Raw genomic sequence first — 17915 nt, forward strand, 5'->3', positions numbered from 1 at the left:
AGACGTTCCAAGAAAACTAGCTCGAGATGGTTGAGTGTACACAAACTGTCCAGCTTGAGACAGAAGAGAGCCAAAGTAAACCAGTCATCAGTGAAGATAGTCAAACATGCTGGGGGCTGGAGAGAGCCACTCATTATATTCAGCAGCAGGGTGACTATTACTACTATTGACAAATAATAGAGGTCAATTAGAGAATGGTAGTAAAGGTAGTGAAGGTGATTCTGGAGAAAGATACTTGATTGTTGAGTCTCAGTCCCGGGGGATTGAGACTCAAGTATATTTCTCCAGAATCACCTTCACTACCTTCAAGTTCTATTGTCAACACAACATCTTTTTTTGGACATTTCAATTAGGAAGAGTATCCATTTTAGTGCTACAAGGTGCTCATATTGTATATATTGTATAACATATATTGTAATATTAAATTGGTCACTAGAAGTTTAACGTTATATCTAAAAAACACCCACCCCTCATTCCAATGGGATGGTCATCTTGTTCAGTGTTCTCAGGATGTATAAGTCGGTATCATTATGTTAGCACTCTGACTCTGCAAGTTAACTTTGGTGTTGTACTGATGCCTAATGGTCAAAAGTTAATTCATGCACCTTTAAACACCCAAATTGGATAATACATAGATCAGAATTGCATGTTGTGTTTTGTTGACAGGTAACACTACAAACCTATACTAATAAGTTTCAAATCTTTATGAAACAAAATTGCCTTGCAACACTATTTTGCAATTTCAAAGGCCAACCGCAACCCCTTTTGGTGTCACCATGACCTTGCTGCTGCCAATCAAAATGTCAACCCCTCCACGCCACAACTCAGGATTGGGCTTATCAACTACAGAGAGCATCCGGTTACACCATGATGTCTTTCAAACCACAATCAATACATGACAGCAACTGGTCACCACCCTCGCTGTGACCTTGGCCCTCCCAGTTTGACTACACTGTCACTCAGCTTACAGAGGATCAATATCAAACTGTCTTCTTTTTGTCACCTTCCCATCACCTCCACTGAATCGACTCAACTGTGCTGTTTAAGGTTCAAATCTTGGTTCAAGGTCAACAATGAGGACAATAGTAATAGTGTGTATTTTACTTGTGAAGCCATATTGAACACCATATGCACAAATCAATAGATAATAGCTATTCATTCCAGTCAGTTACATATCGAGATGGCCTGTAACAGCAAATCTATACAGAAAATCTATAATATCTATAACTAGCTCTTCTGGAAAGCCTCCAGCAAAGACTCTACATAAAAGCATAGACATTAATTTCCTTCTTTCAAATGTATTCATGGGTCACCTCTCTTGCCAGCGCTGAACAACTGTGAACCTCTTACTCTACCTTTACAGGAATAAATTAGAGATGAAAGTGTTCGGATGAACAAACCATTCACAGGCAAACCCTGAAATAGACCTCATGATATAAGTACAGTAAAACAAAACACGTGGCTTTAATGTACTTAATATATGGAAGCTCTTCACCTCTCCCCTCGTCAAGCACAACTAACACTCACTGGCAGACAAATCCAAGCACCTCATCTATATTTAATTGATGGCAGACTATTTTAAGTGAGCATCTGCCCTTCTGGTGGCAGGATAGACTCAGACTAAGGTTGCTGACATTTGTGAAGGCGGAAGATGACACTAAGATTAGATCTCAGAGTAGAAGACAAAAATGACTATATTATTCAATTACACATGACTGAAACAAATGGTAATTTATGATCATTTCAAACTGTGCAAGGAGGAAAGGACAGAAATGCTAACATTGGAGGGAAAAATAGTCCATCCTGCCGACAACTGTGTTTAAATGACAGAGGAAGACACACAGGAAGACAATCAGTCATCCTTATTTTAACTCAGTGACATCAAAATACACGAAAACGTAAAAGGAAGCTGTACAGGCATGCACAGAGCCACAACCCAGCTTCTAAAAATAACCATGTGTGAAAAATCTGTTTATTTCCTACGCTTGCGTTCCCCCAAGAGCAATAGAGCACCCTGGGCCCACATATCCCCCAGGCCTGGCCTTGCATTTTAGCTGTGACCTACATTTAATTCCTTCCACAAGGACAACGTTGGGCTTGACTCCTTGGACGACTTTGGGTTTATGGCTTGGAGCTGAGGAGTCGTCTTGCTTGACATCTTCATTGGATCCAGTCTGGTGTTGCAGAGTGGCGTTTTCCGTAAGTATGTCTACTTCTGGCTTAAATCTCACTGCTTTCTTGATTTTGAAAGATGCAAGTGAACCAGATTGAAGTACTTCTTTCATATTGGTACCGGGCCTCTTTCTCTGTTTGCGGGCTCCAAAACAACCACAAAGCTTGAGAGAGAAAAGAGTGAACATGACTTTTTGCTGGTCCTACCAAATCAAATAAAGATCCAGGTGGTGAGTCCAAAATATCCTTTAGCATCACTGTTCTAACAATAAAAATTAGTTCCCCATTGGAAAGCTACAGCAGGAAAATTGCAGCAAAGTATCCATGTTCCTGTGCCTTTCCTCCTGGATCAAGTCATTACAGATATCTTGAAAAAAGCGATCAGACCTGCTTGTCTTCTTTCTTTGATGTGACAAAATAAACCCTCTGTGAATTACGTGCAGTTATATTACTGCAATGCACAATGAGGTAAAAAAAGAAGATTCGCTAACTTTTGTTTGCTGGGCTAACCAAGAGGAGGACTTTGTTCTGGCCCAAGGGCTCTGAAGATTTTTAGGGAAGTATCGAACCAAAGGTTTGCTCCGCCCAAAGAACACATTTTGTCAATATCCACGAGCAAAGAAAATTCACAGATGTGCTGGTTAGCTTGCAGCTTGAACGAGGCTCTGGGGTGGTCTGAAAAGATTGTTGATAGCAAGCATTCCAAGGATCCAAAGTAAAGGAGATGATAAAATGAGGAGTGAACATTTTTACATTACTTAGATTTATTTAGAAGATTCTGTTTGCCTCAAACTGACAGTGATCAGACTTTTTGTCTACTCTGCCAACAACACACTCTTCTTGAGGTCAATGTGTTTTTGGTTAAAAGCCTAAAATAAGGTCTGTGGTTAACACACCAGGTCATTTTCATGTTTTGTTCTAAACCATAAAATCAGTCACTAAATGCCACTCAGGTGTGTATTATAAAGCCTTTACGAGTATTAAAAAAGACGGTCGCTAACAGATAAAAGTACAAATTAAACATTTAAGGACTCTTCTAGAGACTCAACTAGTCTTTACAGGCAGATTTTAGTTATGAACTATTGTAACTCTCAAACTTGTACACTGAGCAATTTCTGGTAAAATGTGTGTAGTATAATGTAATCAGAAGCTAAGTGGTGGTGGTGTTGATGCCTTGTGACTGGGTTTTGTCAACTTGTCTGTTTATAACCAAACATTAGCTTTTTACTTGTGGTGATTGCATTTACCGCTTCAAAAATCATAAAAGTGGTTTTCATCTGTGAAGATTACCGTGCTGAACCAAACAAACAAGTTTGTGTATCATCTACCTAGAACGGGTTTCAAGTAGACTTAAAGCTGTTTTGTAATCTCTCAAAGAAACTACACTAACTTTATTCGGCATTATGAATCATTGAAGACCGAGTTCTTTGTGCTCCATTGCCAAGCCAGTTGAACCTGGAATTACTATTATAAGGGGAAAGCAGGTGATCTGACCAAACGAGTTAGTCAGGCTCTTAATAAAACACACCTACCCAAACAAACACTTGGCAGCATGTGACTCCATGAGCTAATACAACTAAGATAATTATACAGTTGGGGTGTGGATTTGGATCATTTAAAAACACATTGAGAATCGAAAAACTTGACTCTAGTTTGAAACCTTTACAGTATTGCAATCACCCAATTATCAAGGCAGTTGTTTCCATCACGATCCTTCTTTCCATGAGAGACAGGCCTTCAGAGTATGCCCACACTACAACAACAGATACACAGACTTCAGTATGACCTAGATACAAATTGTCTTCAAAAGTCAGAGGGTTCAGAGAAACGACATGCACAGAAAGGTGAAAAACACCCATAAATCTGAGCATCGTGGGTTCATAACTTGGGCAATTCAAAGAGCAGGACTGAAAATAACACATCAACAAAACATGTGGGGGAAAAAAGATGATGATGGTTAACTGATCAGCACCATGGGTGAAAAGTAGGCCATCATAAATGTGTTTGGCAATGATTCATTATCATAATTGTTCTATTAATAGACCCAGCTATTCTTATTCGGCTTCCGTGCTGGCATCCAGGTCATTGAGGACAGGAGTTATTTGAAAGAGTGCATTTTAAGTAGTTTGCAACTGACATGAAAACAATGGCTGCACTCACCAACTCTGACGGTGTTTTTGAGAAATTTTTGGTTCTCTACAATGGATGAGACGCATGAATCATTGACAAAGAGTTAAATGTATGTGCTCGCTGAGAGAAGAAGCTGTTATCTGCAAAGCTTGATTAAAATTTTCATGAGCATGACCCAGTGGATGGCACAGGAAACCTGTGGTACTCACTCCCTCTGCTGCACTCCCCTCCATCACTCCTTTCTGCTTCTAACAATCCTCCACTTCATTCTTCCTTTCTCTCCATGCTTTGTTTGTTCTATCTTAAAGCCTACTGGTCCTTTCATTTGTTCCAATTTTTTAAATCTCTGACACTAGCAGCTCTCCCTTTTAATCTTTAAACCACTATTCATCTACTCTTTCTTTCATATAAAGGATATTAAGGAAGTTAATACCACAGACTCCTCCACCCACCCTCTGATCTGCTCATTTGTGTTTTCTCAGTCTCCACTACATTTGGCTGATGTGATGACTGCCTGTGTGGCCAGGCAAAACTGTTCCTGCTTTCGGGTTTACTGGAGGACAACTGTGGTTTTTCTCAAGCCGCTGACTGAGTCCTGCCAAAAGCCCAAACCCCATTTTGCCGCTCTGATCTTGATGATGTCATGTAATCCAGACGTACACCAAATAACTACTTCATTCCTCTTGGCTGCCACTCACTTAAATGACCAGTCTTACTGATCTCCAGATGTAAACGATAACAGAGACTGTATAATAGTTTACATAGAGTGAAAAGAGATTCAAATGTTTTGTGTGGGGAAAGGGCTGACTAATGAGAAATACTTAATATACTGTATACGACTGAAAACATTAATGATTTATCCTGACAACCACTAATCACCAGTATTACCTTTACTGCCACATTGATTCTTATGATCTACATTTTAAAAGGGCACTCGATTGATTTAGCATTGCATTCATAGAACATTGTCAGAGTTTGTAACTTTTTTTTTTTTAAAGGAACAAAATTGCTGCAGCAGAACCAAATAGAGTCTTTTTTGTTCCCGTTATTCCTCTTCCTTGTCAAAACGTGAAGCCTTCATTACCCACAATGCAATTCAACTGCCAGTAGTTCAGGAGATATGGATGTGTTTGTTAGTAGCAGTTGATGTCGCCTCAAATCACAAGCGCGAAGCAGAGATGAGGAGTGGGCTACAGAGGTCTGGTGAGCCTCTTTATAATTGGGCTAGGCTAATGTTAAATCGTTACTGTGATATGAAACTATATGACATCAGGGATGCACCTGAACATTAGTATCGGCCAATGTAAGCCTTGTTGACTGGCATAGGCTAATCAGTAGATTAGATGCCATTCACTAGCCCCATTCACACTGCGGGGATCCTGCGCCAATTCTCCGCATCCTCCTCTGCGTGAAACTTTGAGATGCGGCAAGGGGTGAAATTTCACTCTGGCGCTGATCCGCCTCTGGAGGTAGTACCAGGGCTGTATTATTGGTGAACTGAACCAGTGTGAATGGATAAGCCGGCGGCGCTGAGCGGGGGCATGTCGATCGTACAGACTGATAACTGCACAGGTCCCTTATTCAACTTAATACAGAGAAATGTCCCACAAAGCAACGTTACATGACCAAACAACAGTAATGTAGTAACTGTAACTGTCTTTGGCTTATTTTAACTACTTATATTAACTTAAATGCTGTATGTATAGAAGCGTCCGTCCTCCTGTCTGTCCTCCCGCCCGTCCTACCAACTCTTCCTAACATTTCTGCCTGGGTTAGGGTTAGCAAACAGCATCTGTCACCGGCAAAAAACTTTAACTCTAGAGTGTTTGTGATGTAAATAAATCACCACGACAGTCAGCCCTCCAGACTGAGACTTCAGTGAACTTTCCCCCACAAAACAGCCTCCGTCCCTGTGAATGAGGGAGTCAGACAGCTTCCAGTTTACTGTTGGCGATTATGTAATTATGTAATTTAGCACGAAAAACGTAGCTTTGACACTTTCCAGGATGTTTGATGGGTCAGGATTTCAATCACTACACATTTTAACAGCATCAATATGATTATAAACTGTCTGTGGGTTTAGATTGACAGGGGGCACACCGGGGAAACACCTTGAAAACACACCGACGTCATCATCATGACGTGTACCGCCACACCACTTTAGGAGCCGCGGCCCCAGCTTTATGTGTGAATTACACAGCGGTTCGTCTTTAAGGTGGAGATGCTTCACTCTGTGTGAATCCCCATCGGCAGAGAATTGGCAAACCACCGCTCCGGAGATAATGCGGCGTTGCTGTGTAAAGAGAAGAAGGAGAATATGAAGGAGATACCAAGAGACCAGCTGTTACACGAGGAGAGCTGGACAGGGCCGTAGAAGGGCATCAAGCCAGGAGCAGGACTGGTATCTGCTCCTTTGTGCGAGGAGGAACAGGAGGAGCACTGCCACAGTCATACAAAATGACTTCCAGCAGTGTGCATGTTTCTGACTGAACTGTGAGGAACAGACTCCACGATGGTGTCATGAGGGCCCAGTGTCCTCTAGTAGGACCTAGGCTCACAGCCTAGCACCGTAAAGCTTGATTAGCATTCACGAGAGAACACCAATATTGGCAGGTCCATCATTGGTGCCCCGTTCTCCTCACAGATGACAGCAGCTTTACAATGAGCACATGTGACAGGTGACTCTGAGAGACTCTAGGGACACCGTGGTGAACTTTATGCTGCCTGTTACATAATCCATCACGACCGGTTTGGTGGTGGGTCAGTAATGGTCGACACTGATGTCATGGCCATTGTCAAAACTTATGCTGCTGCAGTGGACCCTGGGTTCCTCCTGGTGCAAGACAATGCCTGGCCTCATGTGGCCAGAGTGTGCAGGCAGTTCCTCGATGACAAAGGCATTGATGCCGTTGACTGGCCCTCTCGTTCCCCTGACCTAAATCCAATTGAGCACCTATGGGATCTTATGTGTTGGTGCATTCAACGCTGCAAAGTACCACCACAGATTGTCCAGGAGCTCACTGATGCCCTGATCGAGGTCTGAGAGGAGATCCCCCTGAACAACACCCACCGACTCATCAGGAGCATGCCCAGATGTTGTCACATATGCAGGTGGACTCCCCAAAACCTGTAATCATACTCGGATGTGTAAAAGCTTACCCCTCTTACGAAACAACTGAGTTGAACATGTGAATGTGAAATATAACACACCAGTGTATCTGGCCTTTGGCTGAAAAAGCACAATTTGTCATTGTTCCGTTAAAGTCGTCAGATGCCAAACAGGCTCCCTTTCTAATAAAGATGGGTGCCTCAACACATAGCAAGCGAATGCTTTTCCTTAGTCTTGCCTGTATTAAGTTGAAGCGAAATTGCCCTGTGCACTGAATCATGCTGCTTTGAAATGAAATGTGATGATTGTGTTACATTAAGGGCAGGCCTTGTAGTGGTTTGAATTAGCCCGATGTACTGTACGTCTTTCAAAGAGTCCAGTCACTTCACTTTCAAGTTAAACTCATCGCATGAATGGCATACGCTATATTTCCTTTATAGAAGCAGACCACAGAACTGTGAGAAAAAAAAAAAAACATGAGAACTCTTACTCCACTAGTTATTTATGGTTTTTGTCTGATGGCAGTCAGAGTAAACACAGCAGGACACACATTAAGCATGTGGAAGAACATCATGCAATCACATCAGATGTTTCTATCTTTTGGATGGATATGTTGGGCTTACTGTACCATCTGCATTGCTGAAATAAGTGGGCATATAAAGAATACTGTATGTATCTGGATGATGATGATGATGATGATGATGATGATGATGATGATGATGATAGGGAAACAGACATGAATAATGGCCCTGCCTTGAAAAATCTGGCAACGTTCATGGACCCAACTGTTGTGCAGAAGCTTTTACAGAAGCATTTCTCTAAATCTCCACAATAAACATGCACTGGTGTCAAGCTAGCCAGCTAGTCCACATTTTCCAAGAAGATACTGAGGCATGTCCTCATGGATAATATTCAAGAAACAGACGACCGCATGCATGTGCACACACACAGACAGACTCCCCTGTCATATTCCAAACCAAAACAGATCCATCCACCGTCGTCGCCACAGCTAGCCTGCCAGTGCTGCTTTTTCTTTTTTTGTGTGAACACACACACACACACACACACAAATGCATGAAGGGTGACGAGTTGACTGGGGTTTGTCAGCTCGGCAGGGGGACCAAGCCATCTGTCCCAGTGAAGGGTTAATCCAACCAAAAGCACAGGCCACAGATTCCAGCATTTGCAACATTTTCCAACATTTTTCAGTCCTCAAATTTCAAGAAAAATTTTTTTTTTATTGCCTTTTGGTTTCGTAGGGTTAGACGGGGTTACAATGCATTGTCCAGCCTTACAGACAACCCAACCATCCCACCTGATTCATTAAATCTCCAAATAACTTAAGAGTCTTCCCCATGTGCTGGTGGCAGGTTATTAAATGTTGAAGGGGGCAGTTTTTGTGATGGTTTTCCTACAACTGCTAAGGACGCCTTTCATTTGGGATGGAGTGTTTTGAGTCGGGGGGAGGGTGTTTTCACTGCTCCGGCTGGCTGAAAGAGGCTCGCAATGAAGAGACGATGCACACACAAACACACACTCACACATCACAACACAATGAGATCAAAACAGGCCTTTCTCTGGACCTGTGACGTGTTCCATTATTTTTCCTTTATAAGCAATGCTCTCAGCTCTAAATGATTCCCAGGTATAAGGACCGGGGGAAGGGAAGAGAGAGGGAGAGAGATTAGAATAAGAAACAAAAAAACCTGAAGGGCCAGTAGTGCAGTGTGAAGCTAAATCAGGCAGAACCCTGCCTGAAAATGCCCCCCGCACACACACACACACAGCCGGCCTTTGTCTTTTTATTCCACCCAGAAAAAAGCACCACGGGCTCCCTACTACCTAGAGCAACATGGAAATGGGAGAGAAAGGCTTTAAAATGATACATTTAGAGGGGCGGGGAGGGAGTGGGGATGGAGGGATAGAGAAGGAGGGATAGAGAAGGAGGGGGGGGGGGGGTCATCCAGACATGAGATGACCCATGTGAAGAAAGAAAGAAGGAAAGAAAGGAAGAGGGAGGATGAAGGAGAGGTAAAAGGCTAACGGTAGCATCCTGGAAGCCCCAGACAGACAAACAGACAGGCGGGCAGGCAGCAGTTTGCTGCTGGAGGTAATGGCTTCCAGTATGATCAAGCATGTCAACAGATCACATAGCCTTAATACAGCCATCGCAGATCTGGAGTGCTTCCACCAGAAACACACATACTGTACATACACACAAGAGGAAGTGACACTTTGCACACACTCACACACTAGGCACAGGCATCAAACCGGGGCACAGACAAACACAGACAGACACAGGCATACCTGAGACAGACAGACAGACTCAGACAGACACACACAGCTTCCGTTTGACCACAACACATCAGCCTCCATTACTGCCAGCGATGTGCCTCCGTCTCCCTCACTCGGCTCCTGATGCCTTCCGCCTGATGCACAGCCATCCTCGCCGCCTGCCTCTCCATCTCTCTCCATCCCCAACCCCCAACCATTAAATCACAGCAGCCCTCAGCCCTTTTCTCGAAATGAAACACAAGGCTAAATACCTCAGTTAGGGAGCCTGCGAGGGGGGCTTCTTCTTCCTTCCCCTTCAGTCCACAGAACAACACCACGTCGACAGGAGAGGGGGAAAAAAATCCAATCAGGTGTGGATGAGTGGTAGAAAAAAACCAGTGCAGATTCACATTTCCTTCTCCTTTCCACCCTCCCCTTCCTCCTCCCCGCGCGTCTGTCCTCTGTCCAGCTTTGGCTTTGTGATGCTAAGCTAATAGGAGCTAAGCTAAGCAGCATCCACACATTGGCTTATAATGCGCTCCGTCTCATACCCACACACACCAATGCTAGGATTCTCTCTCTCTCTCTCTCTCTCCCTCACTCACTGACTGAGCCCCGCTGTCTCCCGTCTCACAGGCACCCACAAGCACCCGCCCACCTCCCCCCTCTCGCTCTCTCTCTCTCTCTCTCTATCCCCCTCTCTCTACCTCCCTCCCCTCCTCTTGGCTGTTCACCCCTATTCTTTCTCGTAGATCCCATCCATTTCTTTCCCCTTTCCACACCTCTGTTTCTTTTTGCTCTTCCCCTGACACTGCTGTCCTTACGCATACACAAACTCGTACACATGCTCTGGCTGTTTAACAAGTTCCAGACAACTCATCCTTGACCAACATGTGAAGAGGACAGGAGTCGGGGGAAGAATCCTGAGGCTGAGAGTGAACACAAGAGCGGGCCACGAAGACAGGGACTTGAATGAGACTTGAGTCATAAGACAAAACAATTTTTGTTACAATTTATAAATCACTAGATATTAAAGGGTGTTACAACCCATGCAGATAAAGGGTATACAAGGGCAAGTAACGCAAAGCCAACAAGATTTCACTGGGAATGAGCCAACTATGGAAGAATCCCAAAAGAAGGAGATCAAATGTTTTAACACTGATTATGCTGAGTCAAACTAACCAACTGGCACACATCTGTGCATGTACTAGTTTAACAAAAAAAAAAAAAAAGGCAGCACAGCCTGTGCAGCATTCATTTGTTATGCTCTCCGGTCAGAGGAGGGGGTTGGGAAAAGCAGTGAGAAAATGTAAATGGGAGGAAGGTCAGAGGTCATGTGATGTGCCATTCTCTATCAGATAGCCACTTAAATGTGTCCCAAATCCATACTTTGTTCCCATTCTAAGCAGGCGTTCACAGAGGAAAACTCACAGTGTGAAGAAGACTTTGGTATGCATCCTACATTTTCTTGGGTTTTGAGTGTGTTGATGATGGACAATTTTTGTTCCACAAAAGCAACACGCCTTTAAAGTAGAGCAATAACTCACAGCTGTTTAAAGTTTAACTAAATGTGGGTGTTGGTGAGACAACATCAGAAACATCCAAGAGAACATAAAAATGAGCTGTTATTTTTCCAAATCTTACATTTGGCAGTAGATTCTCAAAGACACACTTAAATGGACATGCCCCCGGAGCACCTTTTCTGAATTATTTACTATTAGTACAAAACAGCACAACACATTCATCACTGTCTCTACAGTGGTATAAAACATAGTTAGGATTTGGGACACGGTACTCACTCTGTTGAATTTTGTTCTAAATGTCTGCCATGTCAGGGGTTAAAAGAGTTAAAGTCCCTAAAAAGATTAGTGTGCATCCAAACACACAAACAGGTGTTGCCTAAAAGCTATATTAGCAGTGCAGCGCAGCATGAAGATAATCCACAATAAATCCTACATTAATGAAGGCTTCAATGTTCATTTTGAGCTGAAACTGTTTTCGACTGTTCTAGGTGTTGATTCACCTTCATGATCATTTTGCTGTTTCTGTTATGGTGTCTACTCTTGTTCTTATGAATGGGGGACAAATATTAGTGAGACATCTTGTTCTCTACCTTTACGTGTTAGTTTTCTCAATTTCAGGAAAACTGTCAGTAGTTTAGTGTTGCTATTGCCAAATTCTATATTTCTTGGCTGGTGAAATAATGTTATGTACAAAATAATGAGATCATATGAGAGTTTTTGGTGTCATTGTCAGACTGAAAGGGCTTCATTATCTGCAAACTCCTTTAACAGGCTAGGAAACACTGTATGAGCTGCCATTTCAACAAACTGAACTGAACTTTTCCTCACATAGTGAGACACAAATAAGCATCCACATAATACACTAGGGCTGCACAATATGGTAAAAAAAACAAATCCTATTGTGATTATTTTGACAGATATTGTGTTTGTGATTATGTTTTTATGTATTTTCCACAGAAAAAAACTATTAAAATCATGATGATGTAACATTTGTTGGATCTGTACCGAACAAACATGCTTTCTTACATCCTGAGAACAAGATTTGGAGGTCAGAACATCTCTGCAGCACTACAGTTTCTCATTATAAAATTAAAAACTTGTCCATATTGTGTGCAGCCCTGAAATACCACTTACACATGGCATACTCTCCCAAACTAACTACATCTATGCCCATCATCCTGCATTTGTGTGAAACAGTGTCAGTGTGTGCATAAAATACATTGTGCACTGGTGTGTGTGTCTGTAAGTGTGGGTGGGGCAGTAGGGGGCTATGAATCTGAGGGACCCCACCCATCATTCACTCAGTTTGACAACATTCCTTTGAATCCTGTTAATGGTGTTAGCCACACAAAAAAACTTCCCCACCAGCATCAATTCAGCTCCCATTGTTTCCTTCACAGCCTCCTTTTGATCTACCTGCAGCATGCTGGGATCCCCCCTTCCAAATATAAGCCAACTGGTACTGGTATTGTGCTGTTCCCCTGGTCTGTCCTGATGGTTATGTAAATCAAAAGGATTTGAAACATTTTAAAAACCTTTATCTGTTGTAGATCAGGAGCCACTGTCACTTGAACATTACAGTATTATTTTGACATTACGCAGAGCATTAAATTAAGAGATCAACACCATGTCTCACATCTGAACGGTAAATATGAAACTATAGCCAGCAGCTAGTTAGCTTAGCTTAGCATTAAGACTGGAAACAACTGAAAAAAGCATGCCAGGCTCTGTCCAAAGGTGACAAAATCTGCCTGACAGCAGCGCTAAAGCTCAATAACTCATTCTAGTTTCACATGGGGTTACGTGTACGACTATTTCTTGAAACAGCTAGCCCGACGACGTCTTAAAGAGTCTAGAATTGTGTCATCACTGTGAGGTTGCCAGGCGACAAGCAGAGATTCCAGGAAGTAACTGTGCCATGCCCCATAGCTACAGGTCCAAGCTAGCCAGCCTGTTTCAAATAAGCCCCAAGGAAGAGTGCCAAGCTTTTTAAAATAATTTTCATCCCAAAAAGAGACAGCTGGCTGCTAAACCGGAAGTTTGCCGGTTCTGTAAGCAGAAGTCAGCGGTGTGCACACTCCTTGGGCCCCACAACACGGAAAATCCAGGTAATTTTATGAAAAGACAAGTCAAGTTCTTTTGGCTTCATGTGCCATTGAGCAGTTTTCATAGGAATAAATAAGAAGCCATCTCCAATGCTGTATCCAGATGTTAACTGTTAGATCCATGGTTTCAACCCTTTTCCCAGTCTTTTTATTGCTGTGCTAAGCTAAACAGCTCCTGACTGTAGCTAGGAAATTAACAGACAAAAAATCAATCAATCTTCTTAGCTAGCTCTCAGAAAGAAAAGACCATTGGATTTCTTAACTATTTCGTTACATTAAAATGCTTTGAAATCACTGTATGGCAGTAATACATGCTAAACCCTCTGTGAAACAAAACAAGTCCATGCCAGTCTGTATCAAAAGCTTAAGCAGGAGGTTAATAAAGCTGCCTTACTGAAAGCGTCTCCTGTTCTTCTAGAGTGTCGACTCCGGTCAACAGAGAGCAGCTTTTTTTACATGGTCCAGATGATCTGTTTAAATACAGAAGTTGTATCCAACTGTGGCCCTCACATCACCTGTAGTTTGAAGTTAAATGAATGCAGGGCAAAACAAACGTGGCTTTGCAATCCAGTGTAATTCGACAAACTGGTTTAACGGGAAAGATGTGTCAATGGAGAGACATGTCCAAATGTGCTTACCTAGCCTTGACAGAAAACAACCTCCCTCGTGTAATGCTTGTCGAACAGTAGACACACACAGATTATCTGACTGACATACACCCTCGCCTTGTGAGACACAAGTCAACAAAGCGTGATGTTCATTTCTAAATCTTCCTTGGGCTTTCCTTTTACCACCTTCTGCTGTTTAGGAACGGCACAGTGAGTGAGAGCATTTCTTTTGTTCAGGTGACACAAAGCGATTGCATCTGTGAGTGCAATCTGTAACGTCACCAAACCAACACCGGAGAGGCTGCTTCACACTGTAGACGCAGACAGAGGCAAGAGATGACCAGACAAGTGCCATGCCTCCACAAGTCAGATGTTTATGTTAGCTTGACTGGCTAGCCAAGGCTAGCATTGATTTGAGTGTGTGAGAATGTTTTTGCATCTCTCTATTCCCTCCCTCTCTCCTCTCTGCCCATCCCCCCTTCTTCCCCCCCTCCCACACCCAAACTCCACCCCACCCCCATCTCCATCCCCGCGGCTTCAGCCCCCACCTCCCTCCAAGCCGCCCTCTTAGCCTATATACGGGTTGTCCAATCGTCTGTGCTGCTAGCCCCGCAATTCATCACACACACACGTGAACACTAGCCTCTGCAAACCTCACTCATTTGAGAAGCGAAAACCAAGTCATCAGCATCACAACAACCACGGCAGACAATACTGCTACTTGCCTAGATGCAGGAGAGACCAGGGCTCCCTTTTCAGTGCTCGTAGACACACAACGGTGAGCTGTAAAATCAGGTGTGAACCAAACACAGCAATCGTCTCGTCCTCTTGCCACTGCTCCGATCAACTGGCAGGCAGAATGAACGATACAGAGGATGAGCGATACAGAGGGAGCAGCAGCAGCAGCAGCAGCAGCAGCAGCAGCAGGGAGAGGACCAGAGGCAGCGGTGTCATGAGTTGGGGGGGTCAGGAATGAGAGTAGGGGAGAGGGGGTGGAGGGTTGGTGGGGCTAATGGGAGACTGGGAATGCTGAACGCGCGGATGGGGTGACCACAAGGGAAGCCGACGGACGCCTGAGCAGATGGGGGAGGGTGGGAGTGCTTTGCTTCATATTTTAACAGGGTTATGAGAACAACTGACTTTTTGGAGATGTAAGCAGGGACTCGTTTATGTTTGCAACTAACTTCAGGAAACTTGCACACCTTAAAAGTACAAAAATATTCACTGAATCTCAACTGTTTCATAGTATGTTAGCTACTACCCCCCCAACTGCATAACTTAATCATCAAAAGTTTTGCCAAATGTTGCAAAAGGTTACAACGTTTTTGCATTATTTTTATCTTTGTGTCATGTCCATTGTGAGAAAAAAAAGGCTATTGGCTATTCTAGAGGAATGATAATTAGCATGTTGAGTAGTTTTTTTATAATACAAACCTAGCCAATGGTAAGCCTGTTTTAAAGTTCGGGGATTACTTATAACATTACCTGTTGGCAGACAACTCTCAACTCATTTTTCGTTGAGGATATCATGTGTCAGTGTTTGGTTTGCTGAGACGCTGGATTGGTGATATGTGTTGGTGATGCATGTTCAAACTCAGCCCTTGCTGTGGTGTATACAGCATGGCAGTATAGACACTGGACAAAAAAAAAATCACTAACATCCACCAACATCTGGCTTTGGTCTTCAGTGGGTCAGGGTGCAACTGGAATTCATTCTGGAGTCAAATGCAGTTACAGGTATTTATCGGCAACAGCTCAGATTGGTAGTGGTGAAAATAAGCATGTCTATACCGGTGTTATCTTTCTAATCCAACTGGTAGCTCAGCTCTACCAACCTTTCTATAAATTCATGTGAACCCTTCTAGAACGCAAGTGTCACCACTCAATACGGACTGAAAGATGCTTGAGACATGCTTATGTTCACCACTTTTTCAGTGCGATGCAATGGCTCACTTTGAAGTTCCAGATCTGGCCATGTAAATAGTTTTCTATCCATATCCTGTCAAGCAGTGCTCAAGCGTCGCTTAGTCAGCGTTGAGTAGTGACACTTGGTGTAGTGGAGGGGATCACATGAATGTATAGAAAGGTTGGTAGAGCTGATTTACCATTTTGTTTGATTTCCGTAGTGATAGAGACATGACACCAGTATGGACATGCTTATTTTCGCCCCCTTTTTCGGTGGGATGCAATGTCTCGCATTGAAGTTCCATATCTTGACATGTACATATTTTTTTCGAATGGTATCTGTCAAAGCAGTGCTCAAGCAGTCACTGTTGAGTTGGAAAGCGAGATTTAAATGTTAGCAGTAACAATGAGTGGTAGTGCACGGGGAATTGTTTATGAAAAAAGCAGAATATCTCTGTAAACTTGAAAGCTTCTTTGTCTTTCATTACTGCACTGTACAGATGGTTACATTACTGGCATATTAATTCAATTAACACATTGTTTGAATTCATTACTTCTCCAACTGCTGCTGCAACACTAGTGAATAAACAACATTTTCAATAACGACTAGTGACAAATACACAAAACGTATTTAGTTATTTTCTTTCATTAAGTGAAACTCAAAAATTATATCCAAGAATATCCACTTTTGGGTGGAAGTAAGTGTGCAGGCGTTACCTTTATTAAAAAAATGATTTGGTCATAACATTGTGCACTGGATGGGGTAACATGTATAGAGAGGTTGGTTGAGCAGGGTTACCATTTTGTCTTATTTAGAGGCAGGAAACGACCCAACATCCACAGCCACACTACTCCATCTGTTTCTCCACCTGCTTGCTGTGCATTAATCACACCTACACCTACACATGGACAGCACTTTGAACACCCTTTGGACATACGTCAACATGGACACACACTGATCTCTCACAATCACAGGCCAAAGCAGTCACAGCAAAGCCATCTCACTGAAACTAGCACTATCACTACCTAAATGTAAATATGCTTTCCTTTATTATCCTGTGAGTGTGAAAGGCAAAAGGGTGTAGTTATTCATGGACTATGTAACGTGCCCTAGCAAAAAACGCAGAGTAAAATTAAGCTGCTGCAAATTATTTGTAAATGTTGTATTTGTGTCACCTTTCTAAGTGCATGACAACAAAAACTTTACAGTCCTATAAAACACATGGCCTGGGGAACACCTTCATGCTTTGTTTACTCCTAACAACAAAAGGATTTTTACTAGTGTGCCATAGACCACTCTGTGATTAAAATGGCCATTATGGCCAGACCCCCACCCTCCACCAGTGTCTGGCTGACATATGGCAGTGGAGGTAATGCAGATAAAGTCCCTTAAACAAGCCTCCTGAATACAGATAGTAATTTGCGTGAGAGGGCCGCGAATAAACTAATTGAAAAGCCAACAAATGAGAACCATTATGGGAAAAGCACTGGTTTGGGGTAATGAGAGGAGTGTCCTTTCAGGTCCGAAACGAAATGCAAAACAGCTCAAGCTTAAAAAAATATGGTGAAGGAGAAAGTGAAAAGTAATAACCTAGACAAAAGCTGCTGTTTGCATTTAGTAAACTTAATTTTGGTACTTGAAATAAATGTTTATTGTATAAATCATATTGTGATGATTGTAAGCAATAAAGGAAGTAGAGATAAAGATGATGCATGGAGCTACAGCGCAATCAGTGCACGCAGCAGTTGCACCCTTTATCAATTTGTCTTCTCTCTTCCCCTCTCTCCATCTTTATAAGTGAGGCATACTGTGTCAAAAGCCAGTAGGGATTTCCAACTCCAGCATCACTGCAATGATGAGCTTTGCTCTGATTGGTCCATGCTGCTGATTTCAGTGTTATATGCAAATTAGGGATAACAAAAAGATTGGCATCATGCAGCATGATTCATCAGTCTAACCATCTTTCTGTTTAACACCCTCCATTTACAGAGTACACAGTTATCACATCTATCACTCTCGTTCTCACTATTCTCACTCTCACTATCATGGTGTTAATGCTACAGTGTAGCATCCTTAGCAACAACAACA

General features: G+C 42.7%; 1 protein-coding gene across 10 annotated transcripts in view; it reads right to left on the reverse strand.

Moving 5' to 3' along the window:
- magi1b (membrane associated guanylate kinase, WW and PDZ domain containing 1b) overlaps nt 1–17915 on the reverse strand; it is a 140694-nt gene that overhangs the window by 58357 nt on the left and 64422 nt on the right. The gene's annotated exons all lie outside the window — the stretch shown is intronic.

The sequence above is a fragment of the Sparus aurata genome, chromosome 6 (assembly GCF_900880675.1).
Source record: "Sparus aurata chromosome 6, fSpaAur1.1, whole genome shotgun sequence".
In the NCBI taxonomy this organism is placed as follows: Eukaryota; Metazoa; Chordata; class Actinopteri; order Spariformes; family Sparidae; genus Sparus; species Sparus aurata.